At 38.8% G+C, this 26,836-nt stretch overlaps 1 protein-coding gene and 1 non-coding gene across 15 annotated transcripts in view; both read left to right on the top strand.

Moving 5' to 3' along the window:
* Window positions 1-26,836, top strand: part of DKK2 (dickkopf WNT signaling pathway inhibitor 2) — a 583,019-nt gene that overhangs the window by 496,561 nt on the left and 59,622 nt on the right. The gene's annotated exons all lie outside the window — the stretch shown is intronic.
* Window positions 25,607-25,713, top strand: LOC129658232 (U6 spliceosomal RNA). The gene has a single exon (XR_008717327.1). It is a non-coding gene; the product is annotated as a U6 spliceosomal RNA (small nuclear RNA).

The following is a 26,836-nucleotide window of genomic DNA, read 5'->3' as shown; positions in this document are numbered from 1 at the left end:
TTGAACATTCTTTGGCATTGCCCTTCTTTGGGATTGGAATTAAAACTGACCTTTTCCAGTCGTGTATCCACAGCAGAGTTTTCCAATTTGCTGGCATATTGAGTGCAGCACGTTAACAGCATCATCTTTTAGGACTTTCAATAGTTCAGCTGGAATTCCACCACCTCCACTAGCTTTGTTCATAGTAATGCTTCCTAAGGCCCACTTGACTTCATACTGCAGGGTGTCTAGGTTTGTAACCACACCATTGTAGTTATCGATGTCATTAAGACCTTTTTTGTATGGTTCTTCCATGTATTCTTGCCACGTCTTCTTAATCTCTTCTGTTTCTGTTAGATCCTTACCATTTCTGTCCTTTATTGTGCCCATCTTGCATGAAACAGAGTGTAGGTTTTTTGTTGTGTTTTTTTGTTTGTTTGTTTTTAGCAGAGAAAAGAATCCTGTCCATATGATATGGAGAAAAGGTAAAAGAGGTTACTCCTTCAACCAGTCATACCTGGGTTTTCCCTGTCAGGCTGCTTCAAATCTAAGATCTTAGAACCAGCTGCAGTTAGTATATTTCAGGTAGTTGTGAAACAGAAAATAACGACTTACCCCAACTCTCACAGATTTTTAAGGTGGTGAGATCTAAACTTCCTAGCTGTATTGTCCATGGACAAGAAACTGAACTCAAATGCCAGTTTCCTCATCTGCAAAGTGGAGATAATATTCATTGCAAGAGGATTCTATGAGACATTACATTTGAAGAGTACGGCATCATGTCTTGCATATAATGGACCATCTGTTCTCTTTGTCCTTTGATATATGTGCACTATATCTCAGAAGGGTCACAATTTAGGAAATCTGGTACAAGCCTCCTCTATTAGCATGTGAAATAGAAAAAAATAGGAAGATAAAATGATTAGCATGGAGAAAGACACTGAATAGTTACCAAATAACAAATTGAGGTGTGCAGTATAATGCCCGTTTGCTCCTTGAATAGAAGCTTCCACTCTGAGTAAAAGCCTCTGGTACTAAAAGTAGTTTAGTGTTCAATGTTGCAAAATCAATGGTGCAAGTTTTGCTTACCTTAAAAAATCCATAGTCATTTTGTCTAAATCTTATAAACAACATTGTTTATTCTAATTGAAATGAGTGTTATATTTTTGATGAATTAAACAGAAACACTGGAATTTAATCTCTAGCTATTAACATCACTTCAAAACTATTAGACTGGTTTTTCACACTGTTAACACTAAAAAATAAAAATCCATAGTAAAAGCAAATTCACCGTTAATCAAGGATCATTCTTCTTAAAAGTAAGAATTTATTAGATATCTAGCAAATTTTAAGTCTAATAAGTAAGTTTTAGTGGATTTTTATCTTTGATCATTTTTAAAACTATGCATTGTTTTTAAAATATTTTGGCCCGTTGACATTTATATTTTCATTTTATCACCCTTTACACACTTTCCTCTTATGCAAATATATCTACTCTTATCACCTCTTTATGTATTTCTTTTCATATTACATGTTTCGTTATCACATTTATTCGTTTTCATAGTGATAAGGTTTCAAAACATTCCCCTTCCTTTCATAGGCACAGTTCTTTCTCCTAGAAATATCTGAGGAGTTGATCTCTTACATTTTAAAATACTCCAGTTTACACTTAAAATCGACATTATACATATGTCTATAAAATAGTAAAGTAAAAAGAAGAAAAATACAAAAATTTGACTTAGATTTTTTTAACAAGTTGTTTTTCAAGTAGCCATATCCTTTCTAACTACAGAAATAAAGGCTGAACTAGAAAAAGAAGCCCCCTTAAAAAAAGATATATACATATATATGTATGTACACACACACACACACACACACACACACAGATTTTCTTTATAAAGTAGGGTCGCTTCTAATGTATTCTTAAAACCCTAAAATATGCAGTGACCCAGGCTTTGTGCTAGGTGATTTACATACTTTAGTTGTGATTAGTGTAGTAACTCTGGAAGGTAGGTTTTAGGATTATCACCAGGAAAATAAAATAATTTTGCCTAAGGACACAAAAGTAAGAGGTCAGGATATTAACCCAGGTCTTTCTATGTCCAAAGTCTGTATACTCTCCCTGAAGCCAACTCCTACCTGTTTTTTCCCCTAAAGAAACTTAAAGTAGATGACTCTGTTGTTGTTCAGTCATCCAGTCGTGTCTGACTCTCTGCGACCCCATGGACTGCAGCACGCCAGGCCTCCCTGTCCCTCACCATCTCCCAGAGTTTGCCTAAGTTCATGTCCATTGCATTGATGATGCCATCCAGCCATCTCATCCTCTGATGCCCTCTTCTCCTTCTGCCCTCAATCTTTCTCAGCATCAGGGACTTTTCCAATGAGCTGGTTGTTTGCACCAGATGACCAAAATACTGGATCTCCAGCTTCAGCATCAGTCCTTCTGACAAGTATTTAGGATTGATTTCCCTTAAGATTTACTGGTTTGATCTCTTTGCTTCCCAAGGGACTTTTCAAGGGTCTTCTCCAGCACCACAGTTGGAAGGCATTGAGTCTTTGGTGCTCTGCCTTCTTTATGGTCCAGCTCTCCATAACTATAAGTGACCACTGGGAAGACCACAGCCATGACTACACAGACCTTTGTTGGCAGAATAATGTCTCTGCTTTTAATACACTGTCTAGGTTTGTCAATGCTTTCCTGCCAAGAAGCAATCATCTGATTTCTTGGCTGCAGTCACCATCCGCTGGGATCTTAGAGCCCAAGCAAAGGAAATCTGTCACTACTTCCACCTTTTCCGCTTCTATTTGCCATGATGACCCTAAGGAGTTACTATACTACATCTTGTTTAAGTCAGAGACACTCAGTTTTAATGTTTAAGTTGTTGCTCTGCTTTTCACATATTATTCAGGAAGCTGTTGTATCAGCTGCAGAATCACATACTTATAATCAATTTATGTGATTACTTGTGATTTAGTGTCTCAAATGTAGGCTTTCTAATATGGTCATCAATTTAAAGTACTATTTCATGCTTTCTGTAATTAACACAAATAAATAAGATTGCTGTCTCAAAATAAGACTTCAGACTATTTTTCTGATTAGCTGTAGCTATTTGTATATGGCTCATTTTAAGGAAATTTGACAATAAATTATTTGGACATACATTTATGAAAATATTATTTTGTAGAACTATTCCCTTTATATGAGAATACATTGAAGATTTAAAAAAATTACATCAGTATTCTCTTTTGACTAGAGCTACTGTGTTAAATGAGATTTATTGTAAATCCTTGGTGGCATTCATTTCATAGAGTGCTTCTGTAGGGAAGACTGACTGGTTGCCCTTACTGGAGTAAAGGAACAGATGTAAATATACCTTTGTGGGCGTGCTAACTTGCTTCAGTTGTGTCTGACTTTTTGCAACCCTATAGAATGTAGCCCACCAGGCTCCTCTGTCCATAGGATTCTCTAGGCAAGAATACTGGAGTGTGTTGCCATGCCCTCCTTCAGGGGGATCTTTCCGACCCAGGGGTCAAACCCACATCTCTTAAATCTCCTGAACTGGCAGATGGGTTCTTTACTACTAGTGCCACCTGGGAGGCCCAAATATACCTTTATGCTCCTGCAACACCAAAGAGGTTACAGTAATTTGAATCCAGAAAAATCTGGATACACTTATTTTACTCTTCTTCCAGAAGAAATTTAAGCAGAATAACTTGTTTGTGGCCAGATGGAGGCCTACAACACTGTGAGATTGAAACAGAACGGACAGAAAAACTCAGTGCATTGAAAATAGAATAGAAAATATGATTTGTTTATTTTGTGGAAAAACAGGATGTCTTGAAAGCTGAGAAGGAAAAAAAAAGTCCTTTGCTTGAATATTTCAAGTTCTCTTTGCCAGTTGTTTCACATTCTCCTGCCTCACCTGCTTAAATGTTCAGAAAATGGTGTTTCATATGCCGAACAATCTCCTGATCATCCCTGCTCTTAAACAGTCCTGACAGCTTTAAGACTGTAATTCTGGAAACAGGAGCCTGATATGACGCATCTGCACATGCTCTCCATTATTTCCTCCTGAAGAAAACAATAGTTGGGTAAGGTTATACTCTAATGGACTCCATTTTCAGATGTAATTTGGTAGACTAAAAGAAAAAAGAAAATATTTAAAATGAAAAGGGCAAGTATAATGCTCATTAAAAAGTGTCTGAGTAGCTGATTACACATGCATAATTGCAGACCTGAATATTTGTTTCAATACACCTGAGTCTTGGAAACTGAAAAGAAATATCAGTATTTAAGTTACCATGTTTATCATGGATGTTTTGGTTTGTGGACTTACTATTAATATGTTCCAGTCTTCCAATATCTTTTTTTTAGATGAAATTACATGGAGTATTTTTCATTGGCATGATAAAGGAAGAATTAAGCACTAAGAGAATTAAAAATAAATCTCTTAAGTGCCTGGATAGCTGATTGGCCCCAAATAAACTTGTTGATACTCTTAGTAATTTCCTGTATTTTAGGAGGAATTGAATCTATTTGCATATTTATATTATAAGCATAAGTATAATCTAAATATTCTGACCAAAACATGTGGCACTTGGCTGATAAAAAATCTGAAAATCATTTCATAGGATGAACAAATAAAATAATTGAAACTTTTAACCTGGAAAGAATATCTGCTGCTGCTGCTGCTGCTAAGTTGCTTCAGTCGTGTCCGACTCTGTGCAACCCCAGAGATGGCAGCCCACCAGGCTCCCCCGTCCCTGGGATTCTCCAGGCAAGAACACCAGAGTGGGTTGCCATTTCCTTCTCCAATGCGTGAAAGTAAAAAGTGAAAGTGAAGTTGCTCAGTCGTGTCCGACTCTTCATGAGCCCATGGACTGCAGCCCACCAGGCTCCTCCGTCCATGGGATTTTCCAGGCAAGAGTACTGGAGTGGGGTGCCATTGCCTTCTCCTTATATATATTAATATAGGACTTCCCTGGTGACTCAGAGGGTAAAGAATCTGCCATGCAATGTGGGAGACCTAGGTTCAATCCTTGGGTCAGGAAGATCCCCTGGAGAAGGGAATGGCAACCCACTCCAATATTCTTGCCTGGAGAATCCCATGGACAGAGGAGCCTGGTGGGCTGCAGTCCATGGGGTCACAAAGAGTCAGACACGACTGAATGACTTTCACTGTCACATACATTAACATGGTGAAACTTCCTATGCTTCCTCTCAACTCAATGATTTCTTTTCAAAATCACATGTAATTTATTATTAGCCAGAGTTAACTCCAAGTTAACCTTGGCCTACACAAAAAGGCTAAACTGGTGTCAGGCACTTTTCAGAGAAGCAGGGAAGTCTACTAGCTGTGTTCCTGTCACAACTGCCGTAGAAAGCAGAGGCCTAATCTTGCACAGCTGTTTTTCGTCACCTCACTGGTTTTTAGACTGGTGAAACAGGCCACTAAAAGAACTATGAAAACCCGTCTCCATCCCATGGCCCAGCCATTTTGTGTGTGAGGTTAATCACCAGATCCTGTCCTTCTTTTGATGCCTTGGAGGGTGAGGGCGGTTGTGGCCTCCGAGATCTGTCAGCTTCAACATCCATGGACTTCATAGTTTACCATAGAACTTTGGGCTCAGAAGAACGTCATTCAAAACCCTTTCTTGACATCATATTAAATTTACAATCATATAGTTTTTAAATGGGAGGGGTTCAGTTACCTTTCCTAGAAACAGAATGGGATCCTGATCAGAACACCTGAAATAAGAAATCTCTAAGTCTATACATTTTTCTTTAATAGTCGCGTATTCTATGTTGTCCATAAATTGATTCACACTTTTTTTTTAATCTAGAAATTACTGCAGTTGGGGCCAGTTTTGTATCTGAGCACTTAGCAATTAAGAGACTCTGTGACTCTGAAGGTCTAAAATGACAACTATTGTTTGTCTGTATTCATTCTGTTTGAATTTTCATTACAGTTGAAAGTTTTCCAAAGTAGGCTTTTTTGGTTTTTATTCTCCAGCACTTTTCTACACTTTAAGGCTTTCTCAATATCACAGAATTGAGTTTGGGACAGATGGCTACATAAAAATATGGAAGTAAAATGTCTTTTGGATTTCTCTTGGTGAATGGGTACCTAAAAGTACGTAAAGTCCTGTTTCTTAGTGACCTTATGATTCACTTTCCCTCCTACATTATGTAGCATCTTGAAAATTCATATTGGTGAACTTATTTTTTAAAGATTTCTTCAATGAAAAATGAATCAATGAAATACAAATGAGGAAATAAGTCCCCACTGTGGTGTTAGAGAAGACTCTTGAGAGTCCCTTGGACTGCAAGGAGATCCAACCAGTCCATTCTGAAGGAGATCAGCCCTGGGATTTCTTTGGAAGGAATGATGCTAAAGCTGAAACTCCAGTACTTTGGCCACCTCATGCAAAGAGTTGACTCATTGGAAAAGACTCTGATGCTGGGAGGGATTGGGGGCAGGAGGAGAAGGGGACGACAGAGGATGAGATGGCTGGATGGCATCACTGACTCGATGGACGTGAGTCTGAGTGAACTCTGGGAGTTGGTGATGGACAGGGAGGCCTGGCGTGCTGCAATCCATGGGGTCGCAGAGTCAGACACGACTGAGCGACTGAACTGAACTGAACTGAACTGAAGCTGTTTGAGCAGTTAACAGCATGTGTCCACATGGTCAAACAAGAGCCATTATTGTACTTTCTATTATATCGGGTGTGCAAGGCAGTGCTCAGAGGAGCATTGGGACTTCAGAGGAGAGTGGCTGAGCCCAGATGGGGCAAGTAGTAGCCATGAAAGGGTTAGTTTGGTAAGTTCCTTAGCAAAGTTTCTTCTTCTTTCCTGGTGATTTTCCTGTTATTTATGCAAAAAAAGCGCCATGGTGCTGAATTATAAGATAAAAAGAATTGGTCTCTAACCTTCAAATTATTTTTCTTGTGCAGTGTCTGGTTCAGTTAGTATAACCTGCTTTTTGAGTTATTTAATTCAGAATTATTATCAACTCTAATTGAGAACTGGTTATGAGGAATCATCTGTGGGAGGGTGTGTGTGTATGTGTGTGTGAGTGTGTGTGATTGTTTTGGAAGAGGGATGGATGCTCCTAAATCATGGACTAAAATCCAAAAATTTATCCTCAGTGACTGTAAGCAAATCTTCAGATCTGTTGTGGCATAATGATCTTCAGAAATAGTCTGCAGTGTATGGGCATTGCATTGCAGATTCTGAAACCTTGGCTTCTGTCCTCAAGAGGTCTTAGGCTGGTAAAAATCCAGAGATAAAGATAGTTAAATGGCCCCACTCGGTGAGAGGAGAGGATGGTATGTGAAGTTGATAGTGGAGAGGCTGCTAAATACAGTGTCTGCTGGCTGTTTTCACAAACCACAAAATACTCTCTAAGTTCTTTAAACCAAATTACTTCAACCACTAGATAAGGTTTCAGTGCATGATATTATTATTCTGCAGGCTTTTTTCCCCCTTCCAAGTTAATGTCTTTGTTTTGATTTTGGCTGGGGAAGTTCCTTTGTTGGTCAGCCGCAACATTTCCATTAACTCACATAAAATCCCTATCTCACAATGCTTGCCAGTTTTCTCCCTGCCCAAACAGGATAGATAACATTAGCAGTGTTGCATGAAATGTCTAAAATTAAAAGTATGTTTCCCACAGCTTCTGACCACTGGATTGTGAATAGCTTTGATACTATTCACAACCTTCCTAATCAAAGCAATGAACTTGGAAATACTTTTTATTTTGCCTAGGAACTAAATCTTTATGATATTAGAAATTGTTTATAGGTTTTTAAACATAAAGGGGTAGCAGAGTTCCTTCAGAGATTATTTTTGATTGTGTGAAAAAACCAGTTTGCTTGTTTCAGTTGCCCAGTTCAGTGGTCACTGAGCCTGTGTGGCCTCTCCCTTCAACTCCTAATGTCAGGGAGTTACCCAATAGGCTTCGGGAGTCTAATCCAGCAATCCAATCAGTCAGCAATTCAGGAGGCCAATGTATTTACTAAATGCCTAGCAGATGTGAAGCAAATAGGACTCCCCTGATAGCTCAGCTGGTAAAGAATCCAACTGCAATGCAGGAGACCCTGATTCGATTCCTGGGTTGGGAAGATCCCCTGGAGAAAGGAAAGGCTACTTTCCTTTCTGCAGTATTCTGGCCTGGAGAATCCCATGGACTATACAGTCCATGGGGTCACAAAGAGTTGGACTCGACTGAGCAACTTTCACTTTCACTTGTGAAGCAAATTGGTCCCCGTAGATACTTTGGCAATGATTACATGGGCAACTGAACTACTAGCTCACAGTTTAAATAAACTAGAGAAGTTATTCTTTTAGTGAGATAATTAGGAACCTCCACTTCCTGAGCATTTCACCATGTATCACTCCACTAACCTTGCCTGGGAAATGCCATGGACAGAGGAGCCTGACGCGAACAGTGCATGGAGTCCCAAAGTATTGGGCAGACTTAGTGACTAAACATGGAGAAGGAAATGGCAACCCACTCCAGTGTTCTTGCCTGGAGAATCCCAGGGACGGGGAAGCCTGGTGGGCTGCTGTCTATGGGGTCACACAGAGTCGGACATGACTGAAGTGACTTAGCAGTGACTAAACAACAAATAAAACCATGTACCATATTTTACCATCTATCAGTCATGGGCTAAGTACTTCATAGGTACTGTCTTTTAAATTACTAACAACAACTCAGAGAGATAAAAAGATTTTAAATAATTTTACAGATTTTGGGGCACCTTTAATCAATTTGTCCAAGGGTATACGGTCATTGGTGGAAGAGTCAAGATTTAAACCAGGGCTTCCCTGGTGGCTCAAATGATAAAGAATCTACCTGCAATGCAGGAGACCCAGGTTCGATCCCTGGGTCGGGAAGATCCCCTGAAGTAGGCAATGGCAACCACTGAAGGCTATACTCCGGACCATTATTCCATGCAATTTAATTGAACCCTGGTCACCCAGGCTTTGGGAAGAAGGGAAAATAATAAACTTCTTTGCTCTTGAACCATTTTCTGATTCAAAGGAACCCAAAGAGAGATGCATACTTGTTCTATGCAGTATCTGTATGAGATCTTCATAACTCCTAAAAAGAACTCCATTCAATCCACATGCAACTCTTTCTATCTCAAGAGCACAGGAACACCAGTGAGGTCTCATTTAAACCGTGTCATGTGATAACAATGGCAATAATAAGCCCAAAGAGCCCAAAGAGCACTTCTGTCAGGCACTGTTTTAAGTGCTTTCCATGCAATAACTCATTTCCATTTTCACAACAACCCAATGAGGGAAATTCTTTTTCTGGGGCCAGAGATTAGGTGGGGGTCGGGAGGTGATTTTTTTCTACTCAAACATACATGTAAATGCTTCCTACTATATCTCTTTTTAATGATTCACAGTTCACATGAGCCTAGTAAAGGCTCTGAGAATCTCTGTAGCAAAGAAGCTTATCTTTCTTCTAGCCAGGGTATTCAAAATTTATTTTATTATTCACTCCTATTGCCACTAACACCTATTAATATGCTACAGAGTACAGATCAAGGATTGCTGTTCCTGATTTCAGTAACAGCCTGAATTCAGAAGCAAACCCATGGACAAATCTTAATGGCTAGGAGGTGAGGAGTGGAGCAGCAGGGGGAGAGGGGTATTACTCCAGCAATTCTACAGACCACACCAGAGACACTAGGCTCTGGTGAGCAAAGCTACATTCCATGTGCCAATCAGAGTGTTGTTTGCCAGTGCAGAACTACATAGAGGGAAATTCTGGCACTTAACTGCAGGTCAGCACTTAACCCAAACTTTTTAGCATCTCTGCTTATTTCCTAATGCAAATCTCTCATCTAATAATCCAGTGATTCCATGGCTTAAGGCAGATGATGAGCACCATGAATGTAACTGATGATAATACGATAAATCTGTTCAAGCAGAGATACTCTTGGTACATTTACATGTGACAATGGTTGGTATTTCACAACCTGCTGCTTAACTCAGGCCTCTGAGGGAAGGCTTTAGCAAGTGACCTAGATTCAAAATCTGGTCACGTTTCTGGCTCCATGGGATCACTTAAGAGTTGAGCATTAGGATGGAGACAGAATGGAGCAGTGCAAGGTGGGCCATGGAAACAACTGGAGGCAGACGATCCAACTGGCAAATGAGTGAGGGAACGGACTCTTGCTGGAGCTCAGGGTTTGAAGCTGAGGATGTAGAATGAATGGTTTACCAGGCTTCAAAAGTTTGAGCCCCAATGAGGAACCTCACTGATGGGTGGGATTTGGAAAAATTCAGAAGAAAAGTAGTATTCTGATATGCACATGTGTGTACATGAATCTGCGTACATGTGTATTGGAGGCCAGAAGAAAATTAGTTAGTATGGGAAAAAGTATGGTTGTAAATTGAGCCTGTATTCTGCAGATTACAATAACCTGATTTGGCTACATGGAAATGCTCATAGGAAACTTGAAATGTAGGCTAAATTCAAGTGATGGAGTTCTTTGAAGGCCAGGCCAAGGATTGGCCTTGTCTTGGTAGAGAATAGAGAGCCCTGAAGTTCTTGAACAGTGGGGTGATGGAAGAAGTGGTGTCTTAAGAAGACGAACCCAGCAGTGCCAGGTGGGATAAAAAAATACTACATGTTTTAATTGCTGACTCACTTATTCTTAAAAACATCATCTTAGAAAATGACATTAGGACTGTATGAATCTCAATATTCAATTTCATGAAGTTCTGGAAACAAAAAAGGAAACAAATTGGATTATAGGAAATTAATCTTTTAAGTAATAGTTTTAGTTTACACAAGATTAGTACTGTTAATGGATTAGTACTGTTACAGATAATAACAGTATTATCTATAACAAATGAAGCCAGGTTTTTTAATAAAATAATATACCAGTCCTGAGGAGTATTTCATATTTTACTAGAATAAAAGCATAGTATACTTTTTGGTGTGTCTGTACTTGGCCATCTAGATTGGCTATGTACCTTAACCAAAGGTATGTGGAGGACACTTTCTCCACATAGCAACACTGTTCAGGTTTCTGCCACCACCACTTCCTCTTCAGGCTTAAGAGAGAGAATGGTTTCCTTTATTTCTCAAAACCTGTACCATTCGATATGGCAGCCACCAGCTACAGAGTGCTATTGGCCACTTGACGGTATGATTAACATAATAGTGTAACTGATGACTGGAGAAGGCAATGGCACCCCACTCCAGTACTTCTGCCTGGAAAATCCCATGGACGCAGGAGCCTGGTGGGCTGCCGTCTATGGGGTCGCACAGAGTCGGACATGACTGAAGTGACTTAGCAGCAGCAGTAACTGATGACCTGAATTTTTAATTTTACTTAGTTAAAATTAATTAAATTTAAACTTAAAAGCCAGAAATAATATAAAACTAAACACAGCTTTATTATTTCAGTAGGTCTATATTTTACATGAGAATTTATTATTTAAACGGAGATGGACTGTAAATGTAAAATACATATCAGATTTCAATGATTTAATATGAAAAAAAATCTTACTGAACATTTAAAATATTTATTACATTAAAATAACTGGGATAGGTCGGGTTAAACTAAGTATATTATTAAGATTAATTTTATCTGTTTCTTTACACTTTTTTAATGTTGTTCCTAGAAAATTCTGAATTACTATGTGGCTGCCACTAATGACCATTTCTGCTGTAAATCTTGCCCACATCATTGTAAATAGCCCCTTTATACTCTTCAAATATACACAGTTTGAATATGCCACCACTTTCTGACCCTGATTCCACTGCAACCAAAAAAAACACAAAACTGTGACCAATTAACTTTATTTCTTGTGAACCATAATCACCACTCTGTTTTTAAAGAGAAGAAAAATATAGGCTTCTTTGGAGGAAGATACATATATATATATATATATACACACACACACACATATATATATATATATATATATATTTCCCCCCCCCAGGGGGCTTTATATGAGTAGCTAGGCAATATGTGGCTTCTAAAGATGTTTCCTAAACAATGTTTACATTGTGGACTAGTAAAATAATCTTCAAAAATGTTTTCTGAATGAAAGTACTAGTATTAAGTAGCTATCATATGCCAGAAATTTTTTTGACAGATTATCCAGTCTATCCAACTCCTAGACCACTTTCTATGTCTTCTGCAGCCTCATGGGTAGCCACTTTCAAACAAACCTCAAGTCGTCTCCCAGCAGTCCTTTGAGGTGGGAATGTTTTGAGTTGCCCTCATTGTACAGACCAGGAAAGTGAGGCATGGAGAGGTTACTTGTTTAAGGTCACACAGCAGGCAAGCATAGAGGCCAAATTAAGTCCAGATTTGCTTGACTTTATAACCCAGGATCATTCTAGCACACCAAACAATAAAATATTCCTTACTCTAAGACATTTTAAACAAAATTTAAGGGGAAATTTGTTGATTTTACTGGGTATTGATTTTAAAACTTTCCTCGCAATGTAGGTGGTCTTTAGTGCTGTATTTCTCTCCTACCCAATCTCTCAGACCACATTCCACTTCTTCAGCAGCCCCAAGGGTAACACTTTCAAACAGACCCAGAAAAGACCATAGCTCACAAAACTTCCATGCAAAGGAGCTTCTAGGGAGGGCTTGTCAGGTCACTAGCCAGAAGGGAGAGACAGAAGTTTGGTTGAATAAATCAGGCCAGTCTGGGCAGGCTGCATTCTGTTGAGTCCAGCCCCTATCCCGGCCGCAGCCTCACCCTATCCTTAATCAGAGTGCCGTGTGCACCCTTAGGTAGTCTTGCTTCCATTCAGTGACATTGGGGAAGGATGTAAACAGGCTCAGAGACGTAAACTGTGTCCAGATCACAAAGGGACAAAGGTCCTTGAGCCTGGGGTTGAAGACATCATAGTGCTGCCTCTCATTCTTATTTTCAATCTATGCATAGTCTGATCCTCCTGCATTTGATTCTGACTTACGATGTCATTTCTTCATGGGAGTTTTAAAGTGATGTTTACACATGTTAGCACATGTTGCTTTGGACTTCACTATATCATCCCTAGCTAAATGGGTGTGAAATAAAAATGTGTTTTTAAATGCAGGTAGCAACTGTACTTGAACCCATGTTAATTCTGGAATTGTGTACAGCTGTGTCACATTAAACACTAAGAGGAATTACAGGAACCTCCAGATTCATTGCAAAATTAGTCATGGTTTTGTACTCTTTATTTAGTGTAAGGCGTTCTTCAGGTGCACAGTGATTAAATGTAAACAGTGATTAAATATTTAATACTTAAACATTTAATAGTTAAATACTATCTGATTAAATGTAACAAAGAAAGGGAGGTTTCCTCCTCTATTCATTTTATATTTTTGGTCTGATCTAATATTACTGTGTGACCTTCTAGATACTCTCTCATCTAAACTCTTCTGAAACTGAAAACAGAGGCAATGTTACTTAGGGATTAAAAGAGAGCTTGAAGCAGGTAGACCAGGGTTTAGCTGTGTTGTCCAGATGTTGTATGGGTGTGGCCCGGCTCCTTCACTTCTCTATACTTCAGTTGTCTTGTCTGCAAGAAGAAGGTAGCAGCATAGCAGGTAGAGTTCTTCAGGTGTAAGAAACAGAAATCAACTCTTGACTACACAAAATTATTTTTAAAAAGGAATTTACTGTAAGGATATGAGAGAGCTGAAATAATCAAATGCAAGAATGAGCTGAGCCTCAGAAGAGCTCCAGGGTTCTAGAAAACAAGACCTTTTGCGCATTATTAGGGCACCTCAGCCAAAGTAAGATTTCTTATCAGATTTCATCCTTTGGCTCTTCTACTCAAGAGGCAAACTCCCAGAAAGAGTCAGTGAACTGACTTCATTTCATTGATGAAGGGAAGGCAGGAAAAGGAAGTGTGGCCCGACTGACAAACTGTAGTAAATGAGGGAGGCTGAGTTCCTAAATAAAACATCAGAGTGATGTTACCCAAGAAAGAGGTATGGGCGTTGGACAAGCAAAAGAAATGATGTATTTTACATGCTCCTGACCTTACAGAGTGATTATGCTATTCAAATCAGATCACTGACATAGGTCTACACAGTAACAGTACATATAAATTATCAATAAAGATAATTTAAGAAAATTATCAGTAAGATAGAATTTATAATTTAATTTATTCTTCCCATTATGTTTTCAAAGAACGTATTTCAAACACACACAGACAGAGCAGTCCCTAAGATTTTACTAATGGGGGTATTGTAACAATTTGCTATCTACTAGATAGAGATATATGGAAAACAAAATAAGTAGGAATTATGTCCCAAATAGTTTGCATGCAATTATTTAACTTAAAAGTATGCCTTTGGTTTTTCAAACATAAGCCAACAATAAATCCCATGCCATCTATTTTAGTTATGGTAAATCATAGTCTATGTGGTCATGATTATGGCTAATTGTGGGATAAAGGATTTAATTTTAGAGTATGAATGAAATATACTGTTGTTGACATTTATGCATGACATTCTGGGAACAATAGGGGAAGTGCTAACAGCTATGTGATATAAATCCCCCTACAAAGAGAATATTAAATAACGTTTTTAAATCAAGGATTCTGATTCTTAATGAAGGTACTGATGATTCTAGAAGCCTGGGCTTTCCATATTTTGAATGTACCAACTGCTTCAAATTAGAGAGGCTCTAAACTCTTCTGACATGAGTTCACTGATGGTGTGTGTGTGTGTGTGTTGTGTGTATGAATGAGTCTTTTCAGCTAAGTACAAACAGAAGTCTAGAACACTTCCCTGAACTATTAGTTTTTAGAGAAATACATTCTGTGGTGGGCTTCCCTGGTGGCTCTGTGGTAAAGAATCTGCCTGCCAATGAAGGAGACACAGGTTTGATCCCTGGGGCAGGAAGATCCCCTGGAGTAGGAAGTAGCAACCTACTTCAGTTATTCTTGCCTGGGAAATTCCATGGACAGAGGAGCCTGGCAGGCTACAGTCCACGCGGTGGCAGAGTTGAACATGACTTAGTGACTAAACCACCACCAATGTTCTGTGGTAAAGTGCTATCCCACACTAAGATTGCCAATCTACATTGAAATTTGTAACTTTATAAAGAACATTAAGATTCGAGAGTCTTTTTACACTTGGCCTGAAACTGCTTATGATCTGAATGCCAATACCAGAAACTTAAAAGGAACCATCTCTATTTTTTTTCAACTTCTGCTTTCACTTGACAATGTCTTCCATTAATACTAAATGATTAGATCAGAGAACAAGAGGCGGAGGAGTAGGTGGATGTGGAGTATATCTCTCCCCATGGATACATCAGGAATACACCTTCAGACACAGAAGTGCATACAGAACACCAGATGAGAGCAGACAGGAGTACCTGACCAGCGGAAAAGAATACATAGAACCATGCCAAACTCGGCAGGACAAAGGAACTAGGGGGAAAAACAGGAGTATTAGTAGGCATGGACCTGCCCTCAGCAGGCAGGGCACCTGAAGCAGGGGTCCAATCCCCACATCAGGGCAACTGTCTGAGTCAGAGGAGAAGCATTTAAGGCTGAGAGTGAAACAGCTGATCTGTGGCGGCCTAAATGGAATGAGAATCAGACAGTCCTTGCCGCAGGCATACATACCCCAGATGACACAGTGGCTGGGAGCTGGAGTTTAGGGATTGTGGAGCAATCCCCGGGCGAGGGCTGCTGCTGACTGCAGAGGATTGAGGGGATGTGAGGAAGGCCATTGTGGTGGGAATGCCTGTGGAGGAAAGCCAGGCAGCCATGGAAGCAAGGCAATAATGCTGAGTCACACGTGGGAGAGTCCCTCTCCCCATATGCCAGCATAGGCAGCTGAACAATAGAGAGGTTCGCCCATCAAACGCCTGAGGCACTGAACTACAGAGTAGGACCCCACCCAGGGTGCTCCTTTAAGTGACTGATGCACCAAACAACAGAGAAGGACCCCAGGCAAGAGAGCCCTCTGAGTGATGTACGGGCGGAGCTAAGGAGAAAGACTGGCCAAAGAGGCCTTCTGATCATCAGCTACAAGAGGCTAGAAAAAAGACTCTAATAGGGCCCTAACTCCTGCGGCAGTGGCTGCTGCTCCTAAGACACTTCAGTCGTGTCCGACTCTGCAACCCCATAGACGGCAGCCCGCCAGGCTCCCCCGTCCTTGGGATTCTCCAGGCAAGAAGAGTGGAGTGGGTTGCCATTTCCTTCTCCAATGCATGAAAGTGAGAAGTGAAAGGGAAGTCACTCAGTTGTGTCCAACTCTTTGCGACCACATGGACTGCAGCCTACCAGGCTCCTCCGTCCTTGGGATTTTCCAGGCAGGAGTACTGGAGTGGGTTGCCATTGCCTTCGGCAAAAAAAAAAGTCTTGCGCCTATGCGTGCAGGATCGCTTCAGTAGTGTCTGACTCTTTGCGACCCTATGGACTGTGGCCTGCCAGGTTTCTCTGTCAGGGAGGGGGGTTCTCCAGGCAAGAATACTGGAGTGTATTAGCCAATACTGGTTGCCATACCCTTCTAGAGCACTGTATTTCCTGCTGCCCTAGGCGCCAACTCCACTGAGTACCTGCTGCTGCCAGAACTCTTGAGACCCAAGCAGCTGCAGCACCTCCACACCTGGCCCTCACAAGGGCACACACCCAAGCCCTCCAAGGCAGCCTCAGGAGCAAACCCCAGTGGACACACCACATGCAGAGGTGGAAATAAAACCACAACTGAAACCCAGGGGCAGTGTGACTAAGGAGAAGACCTCAAACACTCCCACCAGCTCTACAAGCTGCAGATTAAATCCACGTGATCAACTAGGCAGACTCTGTGTCTATGGACTACATGAAAGGTCCTTGAGAGCTCCCACAAAAGAAAACACACTAGTTCCGATAGTTGTGTACATTGGAGGCAAGAACACAGAGGAGTAGGACCAGATCAGAATCTGAGCTGCCCCCAAAGCAGGTCCAGAGATCAGCACAGTGTTAGAGGGCATCCTAGGGAAGTGAAGTGGACTGTGACTCCCAGAGAAGGAAAGGACTCTTGGCAGCAGTGACTCCAGAAGAACATTTATTATTCTTATGTTTGACTTGTTCTGTAGATTCTTTTGGATTTTTCTTTTTTTTTCATTTTTCTCCCCACTCTTGTAGTTGTTAATTTTATTGGCACTATGAAATCTAATTAGGCTTTTGAGCTTTTTTTTTTCTTTTTTTATCTCAGTCACATTTTTTATTGTTATAAACCTCTGCCTCTGTGTTGGGCTTTTGCAGTTCTAGGGAGGTTGTTTGTTTTTTTTTTTTTTCTCTCTTTTAAAAAATTTAATTTCTAATTTTTTAAACCTATCATTATTTTTTCCAAATTTATTCCTTTGTTTGCTTTTCCTACTGTATTTTTCCCCTTGCAGTTAATCTTTAATATATATAAATCTTCTTTATCTACCTCTGTTTAACTTTGCACATCTATTCTTTCTTTCTTTCCTTTAGTCTCAACATATTCGTTAGTTTTATTTTCATTGCTTTATTCCCAAATTGGCACCTTGCATTAGTTTTATTTTCCAATTTGTGCTTTAGTTAGTTTTGTTCTGTTAGACATACTGTTTGGTTACCTTTGTTCGCTGGGTCAATCTATTGTACTTTATTGGACTGTTTAGATTTTGCTTATGGGTGTATATGTATATATGTATACATTCAATCACACTTTTTATTGTTGTTATAAACCTCTGCCTCCATGTTGGGTCTTTGCACTTCTGTAGAGTTTTCCTTTTTATCCTTTTTTTTGTTCTTCTTTCTTTTTTTTTTTTCTCTTTTTTTATAATTTTAATTTTTTAAACCTATTATATTTTTTCTACATGTATTTCTTTGTTTGCCTTTCCTACTGTTCTTTTCCCCTTGAAGTGAATCTTATATAAATCTTCATCTACCAACTTAACTTTGAATATCTATTCTTTCTTTCCTTTCCTCTTGACATATTTGTTAGTTTTATTATCATTGCTTTATTCCCCAATGGCACCTTGCTTTAGTTTTCTTTTCCAGTTTGTGCTTTAGTTAGTTTTGTTCTGGTAGATATAATTTTTGGTTTCCTTTGTTCAACAGGTCAATCTATTGTACTTTATTTTTGTTGGGCTGTTTTGATTTTGCTTATGGGTGTATATTCAGTCACATTTTTTATTGGTCTTATAAACCTCTGCATCTACATTGGGCTTTTGTAGTTCTGTGGAGTTTTCCTTTTATCTTTCTTCTTCCACTTATTTTTCTTTCCTCTTTTTATAATTTTAACTTTCAATTTGTTTAAACCTATTATATTTTTTTCTACATTCATTCCTTTGTTTGCCTTTCCTACTGCTCTTTTCCCCTTGCAGTTAATCTTTAATGTATATAAATCTTCTTCATCTACCTCTTCTCTGATGGTTCAAATGATAAAGCATCTGCCTGCAATGCAGGACACTGGGGTTCAATACCTGGGTTGGGAAGATCCCCTGGAGACAGAAATGACAACCCGCTCCAGTACCCTTGCCTGGAAAATGCTACAGACAGAGGAGCCTGGTAGGCTACAAACCATGGGGTCACAAAGAGTCAGACAGGACTAAGTGACTTCAGTTTCACTTTCACTTTCATCTACCTTTATTTAACTTTGCATATCTATTCTTTCTTTCTTTTCTTTCTTTACTTTCCTCTCAACATACTTGTTACATTTGTTTTCATTGCTTTATTCCCCACTCGGCACCTTGCTTTAGTTTTTTTTTTTTCCCCCAGTTTGTGCTTTAGTTAGTTTTGTTCTTAACTGGTAAATATAATTTTTGATTTCCTTTGTTTGCCACATCAATCTATTGTACTTTTATTTTTGTTGGAATATTTGACTGTGCTCATGGGTGTATATGTATATGTGTATATTCCATTATTTTAATTATTATTTGCCTGATTTGGTAACTGCCATTTGGGGTTCATCTTTGGTTTCTTATTTTTGGATATTGTTTTAATCTCACTTAATGCCATAACAAACCACTTGTGGAATATTTGTTCCTGACCAGAGATCAAGCCCTGAGCCTTTGGAGTGGGAGCACTGACTCCAAGACCCTTGAGTAACCAGAGAACTAACCCTAGGGGGTATCAAATAGTGAGAACTCACAAACAGGCAACTGCTGGAATACAAGACCCAGCATCACTGAACCACCTTTAGTACCCTGTGTAGGACACCTCATCTAAACAACAAACTAAACAAAAATACAAACCCAATCATCAGCAGACAGGATTACCTCCTCACTCAGCCTTGGCCAATAGAGGAAAACAAACAAACAAACAAAAACAGCACAAATCTCACCCTGTAAGAAGCTTACACAAACCACTGGACAAACCTTAGGAGGGCAGAAACCAAAAGGAAGAAAAATTCAACCTTGAAGCCTGGGAAAAGGAGACCTCAAGCACAGTAAGTTAAGAAAAAATAATGAAAAGGCAGAGAAATACTACACAAATAAAGGAACAAACTAGAAACATAGAAGTCCAAATAAATGAAGAGGAAATAGGCAAACTACCTGAAAAAGAATTCAGAATAATGATAGTAAAGATGATCAAAAACCTTGAAAACAAAATGAAGAAAATGCAAGAATCAATTACAAAGACCTAGAAGAATTAAAGAATAAACATTCAGAGACAAAGAAAACAATTAATGATATTAAAATACTCTAGAAGGAACCAATAGCAGAATTTCTGAAGCAGAAGAACTAATCAGTGAGCTGGAAGATAAAATGGTGGAAATAACTCCTGAAGAGCAGAATAAAATAAAAATAATGAAAATAACTGAGGATAGTATCAGAGATCTCTAGGACAATATCAAACACACCAACATTTGAATTATAGGGATCCAAGAGGAAGAAGAGAAAAAGAAAGGGTATGAGAAAATTTTTGAAAAGATTAGAATTGAAAATTTCCCCAACATGGAAAAGGAAAGAGTCAATCAAGTCCAAGAGGCACAAAGAGTCCCATACAGGATAAACCCATGAGAAACATGCCAAGACACATACTAATCAAATTAACAAAGACTAAACACAAATAAAGAATATTAAAAGCAGCAAGGGAGAAGTAACAAGTAATATACAAGGGAAACCCCATACACTTAACAGCTGATCTATCAGCAGAAACTCTGCAGGCAAGAAGGGAATAGCCAGAGTACTGAAAGGGAAAAATCTACAACCAAGATTACTCTATCTGGCAAGGATCTCATTCAAAATTGATGGATAAATAAAAAGCTTTTCAGACAAAAAGCAAAAGTTAAGAGAATTCAGTACCACCAAACCAGCTTTACAACAAATGTTAAAGGAACTCATATAGTCAAGAAATAGAAGAGAAGAAAAAAGATCTACAAAGTCAACCCCAAACAATTAAGCAATAGGCAATAGGAACATATATCAATAATTACTTTAAGTATAAATGGATTAAATGCTCAAACCAAAAGATATAGACTGGTGGAATGGACACAAAAACAAGACCTATATATATATATATATATATATATATATATATATATATATATATCTATCTATCTATCTATCTACAAGAAACCCACTTCAGACCTCAAGACACATATAGACTGAAAGTGAGAAGATGGAAAAATATATTCCATGCAAATGGGAAGCAAAAGAGAGCTGGTGTAGCAATCCTCATATCAGACAAAATAGACCTTAAAATGAAGAAGATTACAAGATATAAGGAAGGACACTACATAATGATCAAGGGATCAATCTGAGAGGAAGACATAACAATTGTAAATATCTATGCACCCAACATAGGAGCACCTCAATACATAAGACAAACACTAACAGACATAAAAGGAGAAATTGACAGTAATACGATAATAGTAGGAGACTTTAACACCCCACTCACACCAATGGACAGATCATCAAAACAGAAAATTAATAAGGAAACACAAGTCTTAAATTATACATTACATAAGATGGATCTCTTTGATATATCTTCAGGACATTCCATCCAAATGCAGAAGAATACAACTTCTTCTTAAGTGCACATGGAACATTCTCCAGGATAGACCACACCTTGGGTCACAAATCAAACCTCTTAAATTTAAGAAGACTGAAATCATATCAAGCATCTTCTCTGACCACAACGTTATGAGTCTAAATATGAATTGCAGAAAAAAAAAGAACACAACAAACTAAGAAACACAAACATGTGAAGACTAAACAACACATTTCTAAATAGCCAATAGGTTATTGAAGAAATCAAAAGGGAAGTCAAAAAATTTCTAGAAACAAATGACAATGAAAACTCAACATGTTTTCATGGGATGAAACCTATGGGATGCAGCAAAAGCAGTTCTAAGAGGGAAGTTTATAGCAATACAATCCTACCTCGAGAAACAAGAAAAACATCAACTAGACAACCTAACTTCATACCTAAAACAACTGGAAAAAGAAGAACAAAAAAACACCCAAAATTAGTAGAAGGAAAAAAATCATAAAGATCTGAGCAGAAATAAATGAAAAAAATGGAAAGAAACAATAGTAAAGATTAATAAAACTAAAAGCTGGTTCTTTGAGAAGATAAATAAAATTGACAAACCTTTACCCAGACACATCAAGGAAAAAAGAGAGAAGATTCAAATCAACAAATTTAGAAATGAAAAAGCAGAGGTTGGAACAGACAATGCAGAAATACAAAGGATTATAAGACACTATTATGAACAACTATATGGCAATAAGATAGATAACCTGGAAGAAATGGACAGGTTCTTAGAAAAATTCAATCTTCCAAGACTGAACTAGGAAGAAATAGAAATTATGAACCACCCAATTACAGGCACTGAAATTGAGGCTGTGATCAAAAATCTCCCAAAAAACAAAAGCCCAGGACCAGATGGCTTCACAGGGGAATTCTATCAACCATTTTCAGAAGACTGTCCACTTTCACCACTATTATTCAACATAATTCTGAAAGTCCTAGCTATAGCAATCAGAGAAGAAAAAGAAATAAACAGAATCCAGATTGGAAAAGAAGAAGTAAAGCTCTCACTGTTTGTAGATGACATGATACTGTACATAGAAAACCCTAAAGATAGTATCAGAAAATTACTAGAGCTAATCAGTGAATTTAGCAAAGTTGCAAGATACAAAATAAATACACAGAAATCACTTGCATTTCTATATACTAACAATGAAAAATCAGAAAGAGAAATTAAGGAGTCAATCTCATTCATCATTGTAACAAAAAGAATTAAATGTCTAGGAATAAACTTACCTAAGGAGACAAAAGAACTGTACACAGAAAATTATAAGACACTGATGAAAGAAATCAAAGATGACATAAACAGATGGAGAGTTATTCCATGTTTCTGGAAAGGAAGAATCAATATTGTGAAAATGTCTATACCACCAAATGCAATTGACAGATGCAGTGCGATCCATATCAAATTACCAATGGCATTTTTCAGAGAACTGGAACAAAAATTTTCACAGTTCATATGGAAACACAAAAGACCCTGAATAGCCAAAGCAATCTTGACAAAGAAGAACAGAGCTAGAGGAATCAACCTTCCTAACTTCAGATTATACTACAAAGCTACAGTCATCAAGTCAGTATGGCACTGGCACAAAAACAGAAATATAGACCAATGGAACAAGACAGAAAGCCCAGAAATAAACCCTTGCACCTATGTGTCCCTTATTTTTGACAAAGGAGGCAAGACTATACAATGGGGAAAGGACAGCCTTTTCAATAAATGGTGCTGGGAAAACTGAACAGCTACATGTAAAAGAATAAAATTAGAACACTTCCTACTAATACCATACACAAAGATAAACTCAAAATGGATTAAAGACTTAAATGCAAGGCCAGAAACTATAAAACTCTTAAGAGGAAAACATAGGCAGAACACTCGATGACATAAATCAAAGCAAGATCCTCTATGACCTACTTCCTAGAGTAATGGAAATAAAAACAAAAGTAAGCAAGTGGGACCTGATTAAACTTAAAATGTTTTGTACAACAAAGGAAATTAAGCAAGGTGAAAAGACAACCCTCAGAAAGGGAGAAAATAATAGCAAATGAAACAACTGACAAAGGATTAATTTCCAAAATATACAAGCAGCTCATACAACTCAATACCAGAAAAACAAACCACCCAATGAAAAAAATGGGAAAAAGACCTAAACAGACATTTCTCCAAAGAAGATATACAGATGGCTAACAAACACATGAAAAGATGCTCAACATCCCTCATTGTTGAAGAAATGTAAATCAAAAGTACAATGAGATAACACCTCACACCAGTCAGAATGGCTATCATCAAAAAGTCTACAAATAATAAATGCTGGAGAGGGTGTGGTGAAAAGGGAACATTTTTGCACTGTTGGTGGGAATGTAGATTGATGCAGTCACTATGGAAGATGGTATGGAGAGTCCTTAAAAAACTAGGAATAAAACTGCTGTATGACCCAGCAATCCCACTCCTAGGCATATACCCTGAGGAAACCAAATGGAAAAGACACATGTATCCCATTGTTCATTGCAGTACTATTTTCAATAGCTAGAACATGAAAGCAACCTAGATGTCCATCAACAGATGAGTGGATAAAGAATTGTGTACATATACACAATGGAATATTCAGATCAGATCAGATCAGTCGCTCAGTCATGTCTGACTCTTTGCGACCCCATGAATCGCAGCCCACCAGGCCTCCCTGTCCATCACCAACTCCCGGAGTTCACTCAGACTCACGTCCATCGAGTCAGTGATGCCATCCAGCCATCTCATCCTCTGTCGGCCCCTTCTGCTCCTCCAGCCCCTTCTCCCTCCAGCCCCTTCTCCAATCCTTCCCAGCATCGGGGTCTTTTCCAATGAGTCAACTCTTCGCATGAGGTGGCCAAAGTACTGGAGTTTCAGCTTCAGCATCAGTCTTTCCAATGAACACCCAGGACTGATCTCCTTTAGGATGGACTGGTTGGATCTCCTTGTAGTCCAAGGGACTCTCAAGAGTCCTCTCCAACACCACAGTTCAAAAGCATCAATTCTTCGGTGCTCAGCCTTTTTCACAGTCCAACTCTCACATACATACATGACCACAGGAAAAACCATAGCCTTGACTAGATGAACCTTTGTTGGCAAAGTAATGTCTCTACTTTTGAATATGTTATCTAGGCTGGTCATAACTTTCCTTCCAAGGAATAAGCGTCTTTTAATTTCATGGCTGCAGTCACCATTTGCAGTGATTTTGGAGCCCAGAAAAATAAAGTCTGACACTGTTTCCACTGTTTCCCCATCTATTTCCCATGAAGTGATGGGACCAGATGCCATGATCTTCGTTTTATAAATGTTGAGCTTTAAGCCAACTTTTTCACCCTCCACTTTCACTTTCATCAAGAGGCTTTTCAGTTGCTCTTCATTTTCTGCCATAAGGGTGGTGTCATCTGCATATCTGAGGTTATTGATATTTCTCCTGGCAATCTTGATTCCAGCTTGTGTTTCCTCCAGTCCAGTGTTTCTCATGATGTACTCTGCATATAAGTTAAATAAACAGGGTGACAATATACAGCCTTGACATACTCCTTTTCCTATTTTGAACCAGTCTGTTGTTCCATGACCAGTTCTAACTGTTGCTTCCTGACCTGCATACAAATTTCTCAAGAGGCAGATCAGGTGGTCTGGTATTCCCATCTCTTTCAGAATTTTCCACAGTTTATTGTGATCCACACAGTCAAAGGCTGTGGCATAGTCAATAAAGCAGAAATAGATGTTTTTCTGGAACTCTCTTGCTTTTTTGATGATCAAGCGGATGTTGGCAATTTGATCTCTGGTTCCTCTGCCTTTTCTAAAACCAGCTTGAACATCTGGAAGTTCACAGTTCACATATTGCTGAAGCCTGGCTTGGAGAATTTTGAGCATTACTTTACTAGCATGTGAGATGAGTGCAATTGTGCAGTAGTTTGAGCATTCTTTGGCATTGCCTTTCTTTGGGATTGGAATGAAAACTGACCATTTCCAGTCCTGTGGCCACTGCTCAGTTTTCCGAATTTGCTGGCATATTGAGTGCAGCACTTTCACAGCATCATCTTTCAGGATATGGAATAGCTCAACTGGAATTCTATCACCTCCACTACCTTTGTTCGTGATGTGAAAGCATCACTTTGTTAGTGATGCTTTCTAAGGCCCACTTGACTTCACATTCCAGGATGTCTGGCGAATATTACTCAGCCATAAAAAGGAACACATTTGAGTCAGTTCTGATGAGGTGGATGAACCTAGAACCTATTATACATAGTGAAGTGAGTCAGAAAAAGAAAAATAAATATTGTATTCTAATGCACATATATGGCATCTAGAAAAATGGTACTGAAGAATTTATTTACAGGGCAGCAATGGAGAAGCATACATAGAAAATAGGCTTATGGACATGGGGAGAGGGGAGGAGAGTGTGAGATGTATGGGAAGAGTAACATAGAAACTTACATTACTATACATAAAACAGATAGCCAAGCAGGAATTTGCTGTATGACTCAGGAAACTCAAACAGGAGCTCTGTATCAACCTATAGGGGTGGGATGGGCAGGGAGGTGGGAAGGAGGTTCAAAAGGGAGGGGATATATGTATACCTATGGCTGATTCATGTTGAAGTTTGACAGAAAACAACAACATTCTAGTGCTCACTTCGGCAGCATGTATATTAAAATTGGAACGATACAGAGAAGATTAGCATGGCCCCTGCGCAAGGATGACACGCAAATTCGTGAAGCGTTCCATATTTTTTTTAAATTTTATTCTATTTTTAAACTTTACAAAATTGTATTAGTTTTGCCAAATATCAAAATGAATCCGCCACAGGTATACATGTGTTCCCCATCCTTAAAAGAAAAAAAAAAGAAAACAACAAAATTCTATAAAGTAATTATCTTTCAATAAAAAACAAATTAAAAAAAAAACTAAATGATTAGCACCTTCATAGCAAAGCCTCCAACAATTAACATAGACTCAAAGTTATCTCCCTCATTGGAAATTTTCATTGATAAGCAAAATATTCATTCAATATGAAAAGGAACCCGAGTTATGCCCTCTGCTTCCATGAAACATCTCTAGTAAGAGAAACTCCTACTGAACTGAAGGTAGTAGCTACATAGTGTCAAGATATAATGCCTGTCAAAACTTTTTGAGGGATTCTCTAAATAAACATGGGTTGAAGGAAATTTTAAATTGTGCCATTTTATAGTTGTACTTTGTGTAGTACACTCTGGATATTTAATCACTCTTTCTATTCTGGGAATATCTTAGTATTCACACAGTGTCTGAGCTACCTTTAGGGGGCAATGTGGAAGAAGCTTGACTAGCTGGGAACGTTGATTCCTTTTAGAGTATTTTTTCATTTCAGTTATGGTATTTGTCATCCCTGGTTGTTCTTTATATTTTCTAATTCTTTGTTTAAAAATTCTAACTTCTGGCTCTTTACCTCTATTCTTTTCCCAAGTTCTCTGATCATATTTATGATGATTACTCTGAACTCTTTCTCAGGTAGACTCCCTATCTCCACTTCACTTAGTTCTTCTTCTGGGGTTTTATTTTGTTCCTTCATCTGACCATATTCCTCTGCCACCTCATTTTGTCTAAGTTGCTATTGGCATTTTTATGTATGCGGTAGGTTAGTTACATTTCTCAACCTTGGAGAAGTGGCGCTCTGTAGGAGGTGTCCTATGGGTCCCAGAAGTGCACCCCGCTCTGGTCACCCAAGCTATATGCTCTAGGGGTTTCCCCTGAACAGGCTGTGTGGGCCTTCCTTTAGTGGCAGGCTGGCTTTGTGGGCAGTCTGTTAGGCTTGGTTGGCTCCTAGTCTGGTTGGCTGCCAGGTCCTGACTTGTGTGGATGCTGCTGGCTGCTGTTT

The sequence above is a fragment of the Bubalus kerabau genome, chromosome 7 (assembly GCF_029407905.1).
Source record: "Bubalus kerabau isolate K-KA32 ecotype Philippines breed swamp buffalo chromosome 7, PCC_UOA_SB_1v2, whole genome shotgun sequence".
Taxonomy (NCBI): Eukaryota; Metazoa; Chordata; class Mammalia; order Artiodactyla; family Bovidae; genus Bubalus; species Bubalus kerabau.
The sequence above is the reverse complement of the archived record's forward strand: the minus strand, read 5'-3'. Positions and strand labels throughout refer to the sequence as shown.